This window comes from Platalea leucorodia (assembly GCF_965183815.1).
Source record: "Platalea leucorodia genome assembly, chromosome: Z".
Classification (NCBI taxonomy): domain Eukaryota; kingdom Metazoa; phylum Chordata; class Aves; order Pelecaniformes; family Threskiornithidae; genus Platalea; species Platalea leucorodia.
Window position 1 is genome coordinate 22462253 of NC_138858.1, and position 18853 is coordinate 22481105.

Below are 18853 nucleotides of genomic sequence, written 5' to 3' on the forward strand. Positions count from 1 at the left end.
TAGGATGGCTTAGAATTGACTCTGGTTATGAGTATTATTGCTTGTATCTACCTGCCTGATTAAAATTACTCATGTCAAAATATGAGAAGGGACATGAGTGGGACCGTCCCCTTCCTTCAGCGGCAAGTTGAGTCCCTGAGCTGGCTCCATCGTATCATCTATCCTTGTTAAACAGTTAATGCATATGAGTTAACTGCATATGAGAATCTCATACATCCAATTAATTACAATAGAAGCAGTTTGCTACCAAGGATGTAAATAACTTAGTTTGTGTTTATCCATCACTTACTAGAACAATGACGTAAATTGTCATTAAATAGTCACAGCAGGGGGTACCCCATGGAAGCTAAACAAGAAACAAAATGCAGAGCTAGACTTCAGCTTCCAGAGAAGATTCCGTAAAACAAATGTGAACAAGACTTGTTAGACAGGTAACGTCTTGCTAATCTAGCCAATGCCAATGGAAAAAAAGGAGACAAGCCTTCTTATTTCCAAAGACATCTTGTAACCAAGTAATCAATGGCAATATACCTGGACCTATTCAGCACTAGAGAAAAATAAATACTGAAAAATTAGACCATAAATTTCCACCTGTGGTAGACAAAGACAGGGAAACAGTGCTGTCTTTTGTAACATAAAAATACAGCAGAAAGGAGTTTCATAGGAAGGGGAGATTAAAAATATATATATAATTACCTTAAGAACACAATATTCACCTTAAGAAAGAAGAGGTGAGCAAGTAAAGTGAAAAATATTCATCATTACCAAAGGAAGAAGTATTTTTCTACAGTCACATCTTGCCTATAGCATACTCAACTCAGCTACTGTCACTGTAGTTGCCATGACAAAATGACATTGCAAAGTCAATGTCATTTTATGGAACTTTTATTGCACCAGCTGTAATCTTGCTGGGTTCAAATATTAGTAAGAAGTAACACTGATAACACCCATGCGGAACTGCAACATATTATTTTGTTCACTCTTCAATGCAGCAATTTACAAAAGCTGAACTGCTCCCACACCACTCTCTCATGCTGATGTGGGCTAATTTCCTTTACCATTGTTTCCCACCGCCTTGCACTTGCTCAACCTACCCACCCTCTGGGTCCTAGGCTGATATCCTAGGCAGCAAAATAATGCATTCCTTCTGCTCCGATTTTGCTTGCCTTGCGTTAGGCAGGCATAAATTTTAAAGGCAGCTGACCTAGCACTGACACTCTCCCTTCCCTCCCCCCCTTTTTTCTAAGCTACCATGCGGCATAGCGATCTGCTGCTGAACACTGTAAACATCAGCAACTGCACCCTCCCTAGGAGGCTCTTTCAAACCAAAGCTGGAACCAGCTGTGCCGGCACCTTCTGCAACAACCCTCACAGCACAACCATGAACTTTGGGAAGTGTGACACAGGCAGCGGCTGCACAGCGAGAAGCGATGGCAGAGCTTGAGGGTAACAAAACTCATTTTAAAGGCAACCTGCACTAAGTGTTTTTAAACTAATGTCTCAGAACACTCCCCCTACCCAAGGAAGGGTGCTGACAAGTATCATAAAAAAAGCTGCTGCCCCCATGTTCAGTCTCAGCACATCAACCACTGTTGTGAATGTGCTTTTCGGAGTGCTCCAGAAAGCTACTACACTGCCACATCCTAAATTTCTCCAGTCCAGAGCTGCAGTTGGAGGTTCCAAATCACTGAGGGATATGCAATGAGATATAAATGCCTTAGGTTTTGGGGGTTTTTGTTGTTGTTTAAATCAACATTCTTCAGTGTGATGAAAGGTCTAGTTTATCACTACAAAACATGCGTATTAGTGTCAGGCAACCCAGGAAGGTACATTATAGCATTGTTTGGAGACTCAGGCCTCCCAGCTAGAACAACTCCACAGAGCAGTAAGGACATGGATACAATTCTTCATTCTCCTGACACTCCTGTTTTTTCTCCTGCATCCCAAAGAAGATCTCCACTTAAAAAAAGAGAAATAATTATTTTATACTTGACCAGAGTTACTGCAGAAGTGAAATACCATTTCAGAAATGAAGCTCAGGTGGAAAAAACAGATGTTTTTCAGTAAGTGCCTGTTGTACTCTGTACTCAAGGAAGGAATAACAGAGGGATGGAGGACAGACAGCAAAGAGACATCTGAACGTTAGGGACAGCTGGAGGAAATTAACCTGCAGACTCATCCTGTACTCAAAGCCACTTATTAAGGTTGCATTGTGCTTATACTTTGAGTCCAGGGATGAATGCATGAAAATTAGTATATTATAAACCCCTGTTTGATTCTGTTTAAAATTTGAGTAAGCTTATGAGTACCATTGAATCTGTCTTGGATGCTGTTTACACTGCTTCATAACCTTCCACAGCACCTTTCCCTTTTGAGGTGATTGCACCCCTTGGAGGGTGATCCAGTTTGACAAAGGTTGGGCATGCGGTGTGAACACAAGAACAGGACCACCTTTGCTTTGACTAATGGCAGTTCCAGAAAAACTCTCGGTGTGCAGCTGCCCTTCTAAGGACTATAGAAGTGTTGGACTTCCAAAGGGTTCCCGTGAAAGCCCTGGAGGTCAGGACTCAACAAACAGTATAGAACAGGAACATTCTTAGCTGCCTACAAGCTTTAGAGAGAGGGAACATCCAGTCAAGGTGACTCAGAGCAGTCAAAGGCCTACGAAGACAAAAGAAAAAGGTTGCTCCAAGGGCAAAGCAATGCTGTGTGGGACACTATTCAGATGACAACCTAACCTCAAAAGCTTACATGAAAACAAAACTCTTCATCGCCTAAAAACATTAACTGGCTTGATTAGTGAAAGTGTCTTACAACATTTTTTAACCCAGATCTTGTTATAAAAATCGAACTTTAAAAATGTATCAGTTCTTTGTTCAATTTCCAAGCAATCAACATGCAGGACTTTGCATAACACAAAATGCAAAGTAGAGGCTGATATTATGGGCAAATATGTATTAATGACATTACACAGCTGTGAAGGTTTACTTCTGCTCAAGATCTAGTTAGCTAGACCTTAGTTCCTTTGCTAAGAGGGATTTTTAGAAGTCTTCATTATTTTGCACTTTCAGGAAGCTCAAGAACAGTGTATAAAGCAACATTATGCAGGCTGTGAGTTTGTAACAGTAGAGCTTTTTAAAATCAGCTTAAAACACTGAATACTAACTTCACAGAACAACAGAATGAAACACCACGTTAGTGCACAGGTTTAATCACAGGTATGTTGTAAGGATTTTTCATCTTCTATCAGTATTTTGTACTACTACAGCAGAATGTAGTTTTTACCATTTTTCCAAGCATTCAGAGACCACCCAGGACCACAAGACATCTCTCTGCATTTAAAATAGATCAGCTCAGCTGGACAGCATGTAGGGATGAACCAGCTACATCTGGCCAAGTCAACTGCACTTATTTTTTTTCCTCTTTCCAATCCTGAAAGATTGCCAAATACAAATAGCTCAAAAAAATGTATCCTATCAACAAAGTGCATTAGGCAATGGATATGCCACATCAGAATAACACAGCAGACAATAATACTTTCAGCGCAGAAGCTTGGCAAGCAGCAGAGTACTCAGCCTAATACTGATGTTCCTGTAAAACACCCGTATACAAGAAACAGACAAGTGTCTAATAGTCTACTCAGCATGCAGCAGCAGTAAAAGAGAAGAAAACTGGACTGCTTCCAGTACAAAGAAAGATTAGGCTTATATATAACTATGCATTTAAGTTACCAAAAAAAGTCTTAGATAGCATTTTTCATGTACGGGTTTCAGGGCTTTGCAGAAGAGGTCAGTGCGTTTGGTTCACTCTTCGTATGGAGCACTCAGTCACCAGAGAAAAAGGGGCAGCTTTTCCATCAGTTACCACAGCAAAGCTGTGAACAAAAACAAAGTGTTGAGTGCCGGTTCAATATTCCAGTCACTATGCAAAACTACCAGGCCACACACCACTGTCTGAACCTAAAGCAACACCACAGCCCTCATCACCTGAGCAGTTTTCTAAGTGCAGTGGCTTCTCTCCACTCTTTCTCTACTACCTCACCTCAAGATTTTATTGTTCACACTCAAACCAAAGAATTAGCTTTCACCCACGTTCACTGCCTTCCATACACATTATATAGCTGCAGGTTCATCCAGCTGACTGTGTCGAAAAAGTGTGATGCTTTCCCACTGACTAGACCTCTCCTCACTGCTGTGTGCTCAACAGATGAGTAAAGGTCATATAATTTGATGATCAGTAAAAGCAGCTCCCTTGCTTATCACAAAAGTCTGTCTAGATTCAATTAAGTTTTGTCTGATGTTCCAGCACCTTGGATGAAAGCAACCAACGGCATGCAATCACACTTCACAAGGATATGTGTAAAGTCTCTACAGGATAAAAGCAAGAACAACAAATTGCGCAATTTCCACAGCTCCAGAGGCAATTTTCCATCCAATACTTTTAAATGTAGTTCAAATGGGGTATCTAAGATGTTCAGTTTTAAAATACAGTAGCAGCCTGATTTCAACAGATTGGGAAAAACTTTGGATCAAACCAGAACTAAGCATAGCCCAGGCCATGTTCAGGAACCTTTTTTCTGCACCTTTCAGATAAGCTTCCCTAATTGATCAAGTGGACCACTTCAATTTATGAGAAGCAGTTTCAGGACAATCTGAAATTCAGCTGGGGGCTTTTTCACCCCATAACATTTCAAACGCTCATTAAAGGACTTGCTGAAAGGAGGCACAGAGTGCTCTAACAGCTCCTGTGTTTTGCACTCCCTCCTCTCAACCGCCTCCTTCCCCAAAATATAAGAGTCGTGTTCATGGTTAGAAGTTAAAATGACTGGACTTCCTGAACACCAGAGCTATGCAAAAAGCTATTTACAGCCTTGCCTTACAGTTTTATCACTTCTTCATATAAAAACAAACTCAAGCAGACTCCTCTTACAATCTAACTTGGTGGAGAACAAAAGATGCTGCAGAAACAATGTTGTCAGCACAACAGTAATAATGCAAGTGACTGAAGGAATCAGTATCTGTAACAAAGTTTCTGAGGAATACAGGTCACAATTACTTCTGTGAAAGGTTTAATTTCAAAGTTGAGTGAACAGTGAGTTTATTTTATTAGTCTCTTGGCTTTTGTACACAGTGTCTTCTACACATCTGTCACAAGAGACAAGGGTGGACAGGGCACTTCCAAAGCGCATTACAATAATTTCATTAAGCTTATCAGATCCATTCTGTCCAGTTAAAGTCTCAAAAGTGAATCTTTTATTTCAGTACTGAAAAGACAAGTCACAGAACTCCAATTACAAAAGTGATTAAAGAACGTATTTAATCCCGATATTTCCAACTGTACATCTAAACAAACAAAAAAGGGATTGTAGTGGATATTATAAATGCATATACTGTAAAATACACTGAAGTATTTACTTGCAATTTACCTGAATCTAAGTCATTTTCACCTGTACAGGAGAAGGCAACATTACCAGCTACTATTTCTCTGAACAGACTATAGACATTTCGATGCTGCTCATCCCCATCTATTTGTAATACCACATGGTAAACAAATACCACAGTATTTACTTAACAGAATAAATGAGCACATCTGACCAATAACCCTGATACTCTTGATGCTTCAGCCAATACCTTTTCATTAAAAACAAAACAGAAAACATTTTACCAGAAGAAAACAATTGAAAATATTGGCTGTAAAGTCTTTACAAAAAAAAAAAAAAAAAAAAAAGATACATTTGACAAATACTATATTTGAAAATGTAACTAAACAGAAATACTTGTCCGCCTCCCCCACCCCAAAAAAAAAAAAAAAAAAAAGATCTTTTCTCCTCCACTGGTGACAACAGTTCTAAACCAAGAAATTTCTCCTTCCCAGTTGCCTTGCACTCTCCTCAGGTACACATCAAAAAACATCAGCTTCAACTACTGGTAACAATTGCCAGGCACTTTACTTTTTAAGAGATCAGGCAAAACCCAGTTAAAAAAAGAAATCTACTTGTCACCTCAGCTAACTTTCCTGAAAGAAAGGGCACGGTACCAACATGAACCATATTCATAGTCCAAAAGCATAAAGAGAAACACTGGATCAGGTTTTTGTGACTTTGCTTTAAGCTATTTCAGGACTGATGATACACTGCAAATTATTTCCAAACCAACAAACTGATCTTTGTGTTTCAGACTCCAGCAAGAGTTGTCCCCTTCTTTTGTTAGGAAACAAAGAATAGTTATTCTTAGTAAGCTATGTTTTTATCTCAGACATACACTTAAACCGAGAACGCCATCACTGGGATAGTAGCATTCTCTTCAGTTCCAGTCCAGGAGATGCCTGTACAAACTTAACAACTTTTTGCACTGTACATACATAGAGTACATTTTTGTATTGTACATCCTTTGTACAGGTTTTTGCAGTGCACCAAAGTTACACTCATATTCACGCACATTTGGCAAGGTACTGCTTTTATAAAAAAAAAAAAAAAAAAAAAAAAAAAAAGCCTTTGAACAGAGGCTCCGGGCACAGGGCCCAGTGTGCAAGGCACCATATCAATATAAAAGATAATCCAAACTACAAAGAATTCGCCATACAATTACACGCACGCAGGCAGCATTTAGGAATTCATAAAGCTGCTACAAGCAGCTTCTCTTGAGCGCAGCCTGCTCAACCAGAGCAAGTCTGACTGTTTACAGGGTAAGTAAGTTTGCAATTATAAGAGTGCTTTTAATGGTAGCAATGTCATTTTAGTCAACCTCTCCCCCCATTAGTCATACCTGCTTCCATGTCACCCTTGACTTGTGCTAGAACAACCTTTTTTCTGGGTGAATAATAAAATAGATTGGGAAACAGGTCCAGGGCAGGGGAGACAGCCTTGCAGAAAAAGACAAGGGTATTTTTAACCCAGACCAGTTCCTCAGTGCTTTTCAGCACCAGCTTTAACCAACGGTTATACCAACACAACAGAAAGGTGACACAAGGGCAAAAGCACTCAGGATAAAAGAAATGCTGGTGAAACTACAACATCAGCCTAAGTTGGTGTCATGAGCAGAATGGAGTTGGTGTTCATTGCTTTTACCATGATGAGTAATACAGCCCTGACACAGTTAAGAGGGGCAATCTGAATACCATTGCTCCTGGCAAATAAGACGATTCATAGAGTTTATTGACACCTGTATTTGTCGTCCCTGTAACATTTGTGCCACTCTGCATGGGGAACCCAGAGCTTGCTTTGAGCTGGACAGGCTTTATAAGTAGTTTTTAAGAGATTAGTTTTGTGTGCTAGCTCAAGATTTCAAAGTTAAAAACGCTACTGAAATTCAGTTCCTCAGATTCTCATCCAGAACCAAGATAACAACCAAGACACTTTTACACCTGTGGTGCTCTAAACTGTGTATTCTTCTCACATTACTCAATTTATGAACTACTTACAGGTCTTTTCTAGTCAACATCTTCAGTGATAAAATGTTTTGTGTAACCATCATGAGCAGACAGAACATAAATAGCAAAATACATGCAGGGAAAAAAAAAAATCAAGACATATATCAAGAGACACATGGAAAGCATTTTACAACATGAATGTAGTAAAAAGAGACAAAAAGTAAAAAAAAAAAAAAAAACCAAACTATTCAACATTTCCAGTTCAATGGTCAGCATTAAACACCGAAACCAAAGACAGGTAAAGAAAAGAGACACCTGAGTTGCTACAGTGTCTCCCATCAGCGTAAACTTGCATATTTAATTTCAGCTAAAATAATTTTTTACTTTTTAGATTTCAACTAACTACCAGAAGGATAGAAAAAATTCTTAACTGCTACATCACTTGCAACTTTTCAAAACTTCTTGTAAATTGAACACAGGACAACAGGGTACAGAAAATAAAACCATTGCGTGAGCCTCTGGCTTTCATTTTCTTGCCTTTTAAAGGAACTATGTTAAAAAAAGTACAATCAGGCTTACAAAATGAATTCTTTATTTTGTTAATGCTATGTTTTTGTTCTAATAATCTGGTATTTCCAAGGAGCAAAAGGTTTACTTTTCACCATTTAGGCTGCATTTGCCATCTAGATGCAGCACTGAGCCTGAGTACTGGAGGGAGGCCCCTGGACAAGCACATGGGACCTGCTCCCTAGCACTGTCCAACGATGCAGAGTAACTACCTGACTTTTAAATGACATGCAAAGTAATTTTAAGTGAGCAGAAAGATCCTAAAAATAAACCTAGAACAACTGTGAAACTTGTGACATGCTTTAAATCTATTTTATGGCAACAATTATTCTGAATGTTGGAATAGCCTCTGTTTGAGTTTCCCAGTGCTTAGCTCCCACCCCTTTCTGCCTCCAGGGCAGCTTCCAAGCACAGACCAGCTTCCTCCTAAATACTCATAAAGGCCTACCAGAACTGCTGTCTGAAGCATCCGTAAATTGCAGTAGAGAAAAACATAATAAAATCTGTCAGTTCTCAAACCTAATGTGTACTTCGGCAATGGGGAAACTGATAAAAACACTACACCTCTGTGCGTCACCTGCTGTGACTTTGGGAAAGAAAACCAGAACAGTGAACAGCTGCTGTGAGGGACAGAGGAATAGTGAGAGGAATGGAGTACTTCTTCCTTTCCAGCTACCCAGGCTTTGGGAAGTAGCTTAAAGCTTCAGACATCCACTATCCTGAAGTCAGTATGAGTTTTAGGCTGTAAAATTATTTTTATAAAGTCATGCTGTACCACTGAATATGACACCACCCCATCTAGTCATCCTTGCCTATGTGCCATAGCTCTACTACCCATATTTTACAAATGGTCCTTAATCCACTTCAGACAAAGCAAGTCAGATTAGTTTAACCCATAGTTGGGAGCTAACTATCTCACTTCAGCTGGGGCAGACCAGGGAGCTCACACCAGCCTTCACCGGGAGAATTAGAGGGCGGCAGCCTCTGACAGCCATGCCAAGGCAGAGGGGCATCAGGGAGGGAGAGATGTCACCTGAAGTCTGCAAAGTTATATCCAGAATATGACAACCTAGATTTCACAAGCAGCTAAGGAAGATCCAGGAAGGGATCCTGGCTCCCTTCCACCTCCTGCACCTGAACACGGCACAGAGGCGACGTCCTCCCACTTCCCTGACTGCCCACATGCCTCCTGTGCCCATCCCACGCACTGCTCACCCCTCTGCCTTGCTCCCCCATCTGCCCATGCTTCCAAAAATCTGTGTGTTAAGCAACTGGACAGGGGCAGGCCAGAGCAAGATAAGCATTAAACCAGAAGCACTGGGCAGGAGTAGATTCAAGAAGAAGAGCAGGAGGCGGGGGGGGGGCGGGGGGGAAGGGGAAGGGGAAGCTTCCTGGTTTATTGCAGCGGAGTAAAACAAAGCCAGGAAGGGCACAGCATGGCAAGGGGAGCACACTCAGCAAAGGCCGTCAAGTCATGTCAGGATACAGAAATGTACCCGATTAGTTCTTTTACTGGTATGTAATTAGTTGATAGCCATTTTATGGTATTCGGTGAGCTTCGTAACTACTTAAATCCTATTTGGCATGTATTACTTGACTAATACTGTGGCATCTTTCCTAACGCATTCCATGAATATTGCTTCCTGTACCATAACCTGCCTCACTCTACCAGTAAATAAATACTATTTAACAGAAAGTTGATCAACACGTAATGAAATACCACCAAGTTACGTTATTCCCTGCACTTGCAACAGAGGTGCTGCCTAGGAAGACGTCAAGCCTACATTTGGATAGCTTTTCATATGCTAGGTCTTTGTACTTGTTCTTCAAGCAAACGTGTAAGTACAAGTGCTCCCATTCCTCAGTGAAGCATTTTCAGAGTACATCCACACTACTTAATGCTGTGTCAATAAACAACGACGCTATCTCTACCCGAGGCAGCTCCAAGGCAGCCTGCATGCTTCCCGGGCAGCACCCCAGAAGCCGAGCAGCAGAATAAGTCAGGCAGCATGCTGTTCCCAGGCTGCTCCCAACAACCTGAAAAACTAGTTCAAACTTCTCCCACATGGCAATGTTCAGTACAGAGCTACACACAGGTTTGGGAAGGACCGAGTTGCAATGGAGTAAGGAAGAGGGTGTCCATACACAGCTGTACGGTTTCTGGTTTGTCTGAACAGCTTTAGTTAACTTATCTTGATTTCCTATACAAGCAAGCAAGGAAATCGGTAGGAGCTGGTCTGCAGCCTCACTACGTGTTTTCAAGTATCACCCAATTCCATCCTAGCAGCAGGGATGCTCAAAACCCACCCAAAGCATCAACACAGTTAAAACATATTTACAAATCAAGTATCAGCATACTTAGAATGCTCGAACAACATACATGACATCCACAGTTGCAAAGGGCAAGCCCAACAGACTGGCCCAATGCAGCCTCGCCAGCCGCACACGCTGGCACCCTCCTGCTCCCTCCCTCAGCTCATGGCCTCGCTGCTGCTCCCAGTCCTTAGGGACAGACCCGGCATGCACAGCAGCAGAGGAGACCAGTCTCCGAGGAGGCGGAAGGCAGCAAGCCAGACAGCCGCCCCACTTTCAACTTGCTAGACAGCCCCTGACTAGACATCACCCCTCCAGCCCTACATTTTAATATCATTATCTTAAGCACATGGGCCACACCTCCGGCCCAGCTGCCTCCAACCTTTGCCCCTGCAGAGAGAGAAGCCTCCATTTCTTGATGTCTGGGACCATTCTTCTCTCTGGGGTGTGCATAGGGGAAGGGGCATTTTTCAAGAATAAAATCCCTGCTGCAGCCTCCTGTGCAAGGTGGAGGCCATCCTCATGCCTCACCCTTGGTGCGACTTGTTCTTCAAGACAGGAGGATGAGCTCAGCGTGCGTGGGACATAGCCAGAGGGCTCGGAGGGACAGGCACCGTGGGGCGCAGCGCACAGCCAGAGCTTTTGGGGGAACGGGTACCCTGGGGTGTGGAGCACAGCCAAAAAGCTTGGGGGCCAGGCAGCGCAGGGTGTGAGGTGCAGCCGGGGGGCTGGCGGAACAGGTACCGTGGGTTTGGGGGTAAGGCACGGCGGGCTGCGGACGGGGACAGCGACCGGGGATGTGGGTGCTGCCTGCAGCTCTGGGGTGCAGCCAGAGGACGGAGCGGGGAGGGAAGGGCTCAGCGGGGGTCTGCAGGGGAGGCGCCGGGGATGCGAGCGCAGCCAGGGAGTTTCGCGGGGGGTCGGCGGGAGGCCCCCCGGGCCATCGCGCCCAGCCCTGCGCGCACAAGCGCGGGAGGGACCCCGCGGGCGCCCACCCCGGCGCCCCCCGGACGCGTCGGGCCCCCCCCGCCCCGCGCTCCCGCCTTTCCCGCTCCCGCCGGCGCGGCCTCACCTGTCCCCGCGGCCGCCGGGCACCGACTGCGCGGCGGGGCGGCGCGGCGCGGGCGGCGGGAGGGCGCGCGGGAGGGGGCGGGCCCCCGCCCCGCCCCGGCCCCGCCCCGGCCCCGCCCGGCCCCCGCCGCCGCGGTGCCGCCCCCCGCCGCGCCCGGGCAGCGGGCCGCGAGTCACGGGCCCCGGCCCCGGCCCCGGCCCCGCCGCGCCCGCCCCGTCCCCAGGGGCGGAGCGGGGCGTCGGGCGCCCCTTTGGCAGCGGCGCCCAGGGGCGGGCCAGCAGCCGGGCTCCGCGGGGTGGCGGCGCTGAGGCCGGGAGGAGGCCGCTGGTGTTCTACCTGTTGCGATACCCGCTGCTGCCGCGCTCGGGGGTTGCTGCGGCCCCCCGAGGCCTCTCCCTCGCTAGCGCTTTCTGCCAGCGCGGGGAAGCGCGGATTGCGGCGCGGCTCCTTGAGGCTGCTCCGGGATCGGTGGGAACCAAGGGTCACGCCGCGGAACGCGAGGAAGACGGAGTAATTCCTTGTTTTAAAAAACAAAGCACAACTGGGCAGCTTTAGCTGAATGCTTTAGAGCACACTCTTGTTGTCCCAAAAAGCAAACGTCCTTTGCCTTAACATCCTTTGCCTTATTTAGACTAAACACAAGGAAAAAAATTTTCACGGTGAGGGTGGTGAAACACTGGAACGGGTTGCCCAGAGAGGTGGCAGATGCCCCATCCTGGGAAACATTCAAGGCCAGGCTGGACGGGGCTCTGAGCAACCTGATCTAGGCGAAGATGTCCCTGCCCATTGCAGGGGGCTGGACTAGGTGACCTTTAAAGGTCCCTTCCATCCCAAAGCAGTCTATGATTCTATGATTGATTCTCGCATATCTCCAACACTCTCGCCCCAAAAAGACTGCAGTACTCCTCTCTTACAAGCTATTTAGGATGAAGATAACACTCCCCAGTGACTCCCATCTAGAGAAGTACGGGGCACAAAGAAAGGTGATGACGAATTCCTGGTGTGTAAATAGCTGCTCCGTTTTAGTTTGTCTGTCACTTTAGTGACAGAAAGCTACAAATTACAGCTTTTTGAGATGGTTAGCATGGAGATGATAGCTGGACTCAAAAGAAGAGGCAAAAACAATGAGCAGGGAGAGGGTATGAAGGCAAATAGAAGAAAAGAAGCAAACTCCTTTATGATGTGGAGAAAAGCACAAGAGGAAGGGAGTGTGAGCTGATGCTGTGAAATGAATACATAGTCAGTGTGTAAGTACAGAAGGGGCCTCTGGGTTGGAGGACAGCAAGAAGCTCAAACCAGAAGTCTGAGACCACAAGAGGCATAGAAAGCTTGTTATGAGTGTGGAAATACTATGAGAGGCTGAGAAACAGGTGGTGGGATGGGGATGGAGAAACACAGCTTGTAGCAGAGATCCTGCAGAAAGTCCACATCACTGAGCAACTGATTAGGCTGGAGATTAGAAGGAGGACCTTAAGCTTTTGGATTTGCTTTATGCTCCTCTTGGAATTGTTAGGATTATGACAGGTGAAGAAATCCTGGGGCTTTTGAAAGGGCATCTTAATAAGATCACTGGGTTTGGCCAAAAAGGATATGTAGAAATATGATAATCCATTGAGCAATACTGTATGTCTCACCTAGAGGGGAAAATCACAAAAAAACAATTGAAACACCCCATTCCCCCACCCCCTTAAGTTTCAGAAGTTGGAACCTTTTCTTTGATTTCTTGGCTCAAACCCATTTTTTCTGAGGCATCAGCCGAGAAAAACTACAAACAGACCTTAGGAACCAGCACATCCCTGCTCAGACAGAGCCCTTGGGAGCCTTAAGACTAATAAGTATTGACTTGTCCAGAGGGATGCAGCTATGTGGCTCAGCAAGCAACTAATATTCTTCATGTGTTGTTACGTCTATTTTGCCATGTCTGATAGGACTGCCTTGGCTGAGACAAAATGGGACGCTGTGGTGCATAACAATAAAAAGTAAGTAGGTCACCTGTGGTCTTCAAAATGCAAGGCTGTTGTCATTAATGGAAAAAAATAACAATTACCAGATGCAAGCTAACACATTTCATGCCAACAGTGTTTGCAACAACAGCTGCCACTTCTCTCTTTGGAGCCCCATGTAGAGAGTAAGCGGCTTCACCTTCCATGCACTTCAGGAGCAAGGGTAATTTGAATCATCAAGCAAGTCTGTGAGGGTTGGGAGAGGACAGAAATAATGGCTGACCTGCTCGTGACAGGTAAATGATTAACATGCAGCAGAGGAAAGGCAGCAGGAAGGAGACAGCTGTGCCCTGCACAGACAAAGAAAGCAGAGACATGGAGGAAGTCAGAGGCAAGTAAATTGTAAAAGAGGCAGCTAGCAGCAACCAGGTTTTCTCAGTGCTTAGCCTGTGAAAGCTGCACATGGGATTTACTGAAAACTTAAGTAATCTTTTAAGTTCCCTACATTCACCATCCAAGAACAGGGCAAGAGGGAAATGAATGTAGACACTGGAGACAGGTCTCTGGATTTTACAACATCCTGAAGACTTAACTCCTGGTCTACACTGAATGAAGAACTGTGCTTGCCATGAATGCTGCTAACCAATACTTTTCCTTATTTTGTTGCCTCACTACAATCCAGATAGCTCAGATGCTACTTTTCTACTGGCAAAAGGATGTTTAGACTGTCATTCTGTGGATGAGATTGTGTTTTAAGAGTCTTTTAGAGATGAGTACTCCCTAGGACTGTATTTGAAGCCTGAAGGGCTGATCAGCAGGAGAATCGCAGGAGTTGCTCCCTAGTGCATCAACAATGTTGGGAGCTTTTGCTGAAATACTAACAGTTGTAACCAAGCAAGGCAGTCATCCAAAGAACACCAACAGATATCTGCATATCCATCTTGAAGAGATGCAAACGTTACCCAAATCTTGTTTGCAGGCTTTGCTTTCCTAGAGAACATTTGGTTTGCCTGTGCACCTGTACTGGTGTTCTTGAGTCACAACTGCCAAACCTGTCCCAGGCAGGCTCTGTTGCAAGTGGCCTGTATCCCGCAGCTGTAACAGGACAGCATGTTGCTGTGTTTGGCAGCTGGACTGGAGACAGAAGGGCCCTTCGTGGCCCTTCTCATGTTCCAGTTGGAGTTACGTTCAGACTTTCCTTACTGCTTATTGCAGGAAAAAAAATGCTTTTTCTACCTAATCCTCTGAGCCAGAACAGTGTCCTTTGTGTAGCTGAGGCATTTCTGAACATTTCTCTGCCCAGGTCTGTTCCAGAGAGCCATGCATGGTTCCTTTTGTAATGCTGGCAGTAAACTTCCAGGAGCAGTTTCCAAACGGCAGAGAAATTCCTCCTCAGGCATGTGTCATCACTTCTGCTGTGGCACAAGGTGAGAAGATGACAGAGTCCTGCTCATCCGTGTACGGCTGAGCTGAGTTGTGCAAGGAGGTTCCCCCCTCTCTCTGTGGACATACACTGCAGGTAACAGTACAGAAGTGAGTAGCTGTTGCTGGTTTTGCATGGCTTCTTGACACCACAAGCCACTGCAGTATTGTCAAGTCAGCTCATGTTTACCTACATGTTGAGCTCCAGTTTTGCCATTTGAACAATAGTGAATTTGATACATTCTTGCAGATGTGACAAAGCTATTCAGATAGGGAACTTTCCATATAAACCCACCTATCTCAAGTAATAGTATTAAAACCATTAGGTCCTTACCATGAAAAATTGTTTTACTCTTATGCAGCTGAGACTGGTGCTAGGCAGGAGTGAAAGAAGGGGCTCCAAAAGTAGGGTGAAAAATGGCTGTTGCAAAAGTAGAAGCAATAATCTTAATTGTATGAAAAATGTCTTTAAAGGGGATGTTTGACAGAGGTAGTGTCATGGTGTCATATATATATGAGATATATATGTGATATATATACATTATATTACATATGTATATATTTTAGAGTTTATATATAATGTGTCTATAGTACATACATTATAGACACATATATTTACACATATAGTATACTGTATATATAAATATACATATAATGCATATACATACACATTATATAATACAGTTTATTATATACACACCGTGCTTCTCAAATGAAAACTGGTAGTGACACAGCTCTTCACAGTGTATTCCTTAAATGCAGGCTGATTGCAACTCAATCTGTACCAGGAAGGAGAAGTAAATCACCTGCAAAGTGTATTGCAGTCAGCCAAAGAAGCCTTTCTGAACGCAATGAGAAAAGCAAAGCCAACACACCTGGCCAGCCTGTTTCCAAAAATCATAATCTTGCATCACAAGATTTTTCATTTTAACCTGTCCCATCTCTGAAAACAAAATGTGAAAAAAAGAGCCAACCTCGCTAACATTGTGAATGTAATCTCCAATTTAAAAAATGTATAAATGTGAAGATTTAAATGCTTGTTGTGCAGCGTGGGTAACCATTGAATGAATACTCCAAGCACGTTCCATGATCCTGCAGACAGTGGCTGTTCTGGAGCCCACAACATCTTACAGCTTTTCACAGCTGAGAACTCTAATTCAGATGCTATCTACCAACTGTTCTGTTATACAAAATTTATAGCTAAATCTTTCATAAGTCAAATTGTAGCTGTATGTGTTATTGACGACAGCAAATGTTTTATTCTGTAGGAGCTCACATAGATGAAGCCAAAGGAAGTAGTAATCTTTTCAGGAAGCTGGAGGGTTGTGGGGTCTGTTTGTTGTACCTGGGTGAAAACACTATGCCATAATCACAGCCTTATCCATGAGCTGGGTGCATAGACATGTCTGGAAAAATAAGTTCCTTTTAGAGAGCAGTGCTCCATGATTGCAAAAGCATTCTAACATGTGTCATAAAAAAAAAAAAAAAAAGGCAAAACAAACAAAAAAATGTCAACAAAGAAGTGAATGCTAACTCTGCAGCATACCTGTGCTGTGCTCGATAGGCTTTAGCTGGCGAAACTGGCAGGTGCAGGAATGTCATGGTGCAACACACCAGAAGGGTGCAGAGATCTAGGAATAACAATAAGTTGTTAGTACAAACTACACCACCTTTAAAACAGAGTAATCAGTGAGGATTTTTACCTGATTTTAAGTTTGTTTTGTGCTGGTAGAAGCAAGTGAGTTAATTAGGAAAGCTGAAGATAAACCAGTACAGCCTAGGGAAACTCTTTGGTGCTAGTGAAGACTTAGCTGTGCATGTCACCACAGCATGCCACATCTTGCACAACATCTGGAAAGATAAAAGTAAGATCTTTCACAGGTGTGGGCTTGAATAGCTGCTGATCTGCATTTTGTCTGAACACAAAAGGGACAGCTTCTTTATCCAAGCAACATGTGATAACACAGAGATGTGTAAACAGCTGTATCTCTCACATCATTTTCCTATCCCCTCACTAGTGAAAAGACCACGCTCTGGGAGTTCGTGGGCTGCCGTGTTCCCTGAACAGGAGAGACAGGGATACCTGTCAAAGAGTGCTCTCTTTGCTATGTTCAGTGTCCATGCAAAAGCTCCAGCTAATTTTGCCACTTCCCAGACATTTTACTGTGAGAAAGCATTACAAAGATGGTACACCTGGGTTAAGGAGTGAGAAGAGACCTTCAAACCAGAGCCTCTGAGTTGTTTCATTTGTTTCATACTCAGACAGCCAAGGCTCAGAAGACAACTTATCAGGTAACTGAATATCACAGTGAGAAATGGACATCTACAAAGCTTTTGAGGAAGCCGTTGAAAGCCCACCTCCCCCTCTTCAAAAACAACCTTCTATTTTTTCTCCTGTCTCTTCTCATATTTCTCATGCCAATGTCCACAAGAATTCCCATGAATGCTACTAAATTGCAGAGCCTTCCTAACAGCAAAGCAGCTTCTTTTTCCTTTCTCTACCAATCTCTGAGGTATGAACAAAACAAAGGACCAGAAAAGGGAGCTTTACCATCAATTACAACAAATCCACAGTCCATTCTGCCTTGACAGATATGCCAGTACTCACAGGATGCAAAACTACACTAAAATCATACCAAGAAATTACTTTCCAAATTTGATTCTTGGTCACACTAAATCTATTTAACAATGCATTGTGGAAACCTAAGAAGTCTTTCATGGATTTTTTTTTTTTTTTTTAATTTTTATAAAATTTTCTGCAGACAGGATTGGGAAGAAGAGCAGGCAAATAAAAGGAGAGAAATGGATAAGTGAAAGGGAAAGAGGTATTCAACACCATTTCTGTGAATACATTACAGATTTCCCTGGTTGGGATTCCCATCTGATTTCAGGCAAATCACGCTATCTTTGTCCCTGTTCTCCCCATGACAGTAATGTCACCTGTGCTTGGTACACAGGCCACAGATTAATAAGTTACTTTGAAACTCAAGATACCCACTCATGCTCAAGGAAAGGTAAACCATGGAAAAATAGCCTTGCAGCAGACATGCTTTTCAAGACACTCAGAAAAGGAGTAGGCAAGATACGTTTCAAATGGGTTAAAATAAGTACTGCCACTTTCCTAATAAGGGCTCCAATAAGTTCAGAAGAAACCAACTGATTAAGGGTAAGAACTTGCTAATTTAGATTAATTTTTAGATAAGATGCTAAGAAGAATAGGCTGGGAATTTCAACAAATTTTGAGTCTTGCAGCATGATAGAGGAGTCTTTGTAGTTCGTACTGTGTTGTCATAGCTAGGTTACGCACATGAACAGGTTGGTTTTGAAACTGAGCCTCTTCACTGACAACATAAGACCTGTGAGACAATGATTCCTGAAAAACAAATCCCATAAGCTAATTACCGATCAATCAAACAGAAATCTATATTACATTTCATAGCTAATTACGCTTCTTCTGTGGTCTCTCATACCTATAGTACTACCATAGATCAGGTATTTTAAATTAGGCTTTTGAAATTAAGAAAAAAGAACAATGACAAAGCAAAACAAAACAAAACAAAACAAAAACCAAAGAAAAAAACCCAAGAAAAAACCTACCTAAACAAACAACAAAAAAATTCTTCACTTATGTATTTGTTTTTCTAGAAAAGCAAAAGGCCTTAAGGACATCTTCCATTATCATGCTTCTATATATAGAAATGTGGAGACCCAATGGCTTTCCTTTATGAAAGGATGCACTGTGCAGGTCTGCAGTTACATCCATAGCCTGTTAGTGTCACAAAAGCCCACCTCACTCACAGTCTCGCAGTGCATGTTCAGATGGTGCAGGTGTGCTGCAAAGTAATGGTAGCAGTCATGAAGAAAACGCTGGAGAGTCACAGATTTGTTTTAATCTGAAGAGTGAGAGAGCACTGTCTGTCACTGTCAGCAGAAAGGCTGTTTATGCTTCTCTTTGGAGTGAGGCAGACACCGGCCAAAGCAGTTAAATTAACAAGCTGCATGGTAAGATTTTACAAGAACTATCCTGCAGCATCTTAAATGTATTTTTTCCTACGCCACGTTACAATCTTCCAGTCTCTACAAATAATGAGCTGCAACTGTGCAGGAGATATAGCAAATAAGGGAATGTGCACAAACAAAACTTTTGGAGTAAGCTCAGAAACAACTT

General features: G+C 43.4%; 1 protein-coding gene across 1 annotated transcript in view; it reads right to left on the reverse strand.

Moving 5' to 3' along the window:
• ELOVL7 (ELOVL fatty acid elongase 7) overlaps positions 1–16403 on the reverse strand; it is a gene marked incomplete at its 3' end in the record, with an annotated part of 37320 nt that extends 20917 nt beyond the window's left edge. The window contains exons 1-2 of the mRNA XM_082337112.1: positions 16389–16403; positions 16232–16316 (exon numbers count right to left, since the gene is read on the reverse strand). The remainder of the gene's footprint in view (positions 1–16231; positions 16317–16388) is intronic.
• Between the last annotated feature and the right edge of the window lie 2450 nt (positions 16404–18853).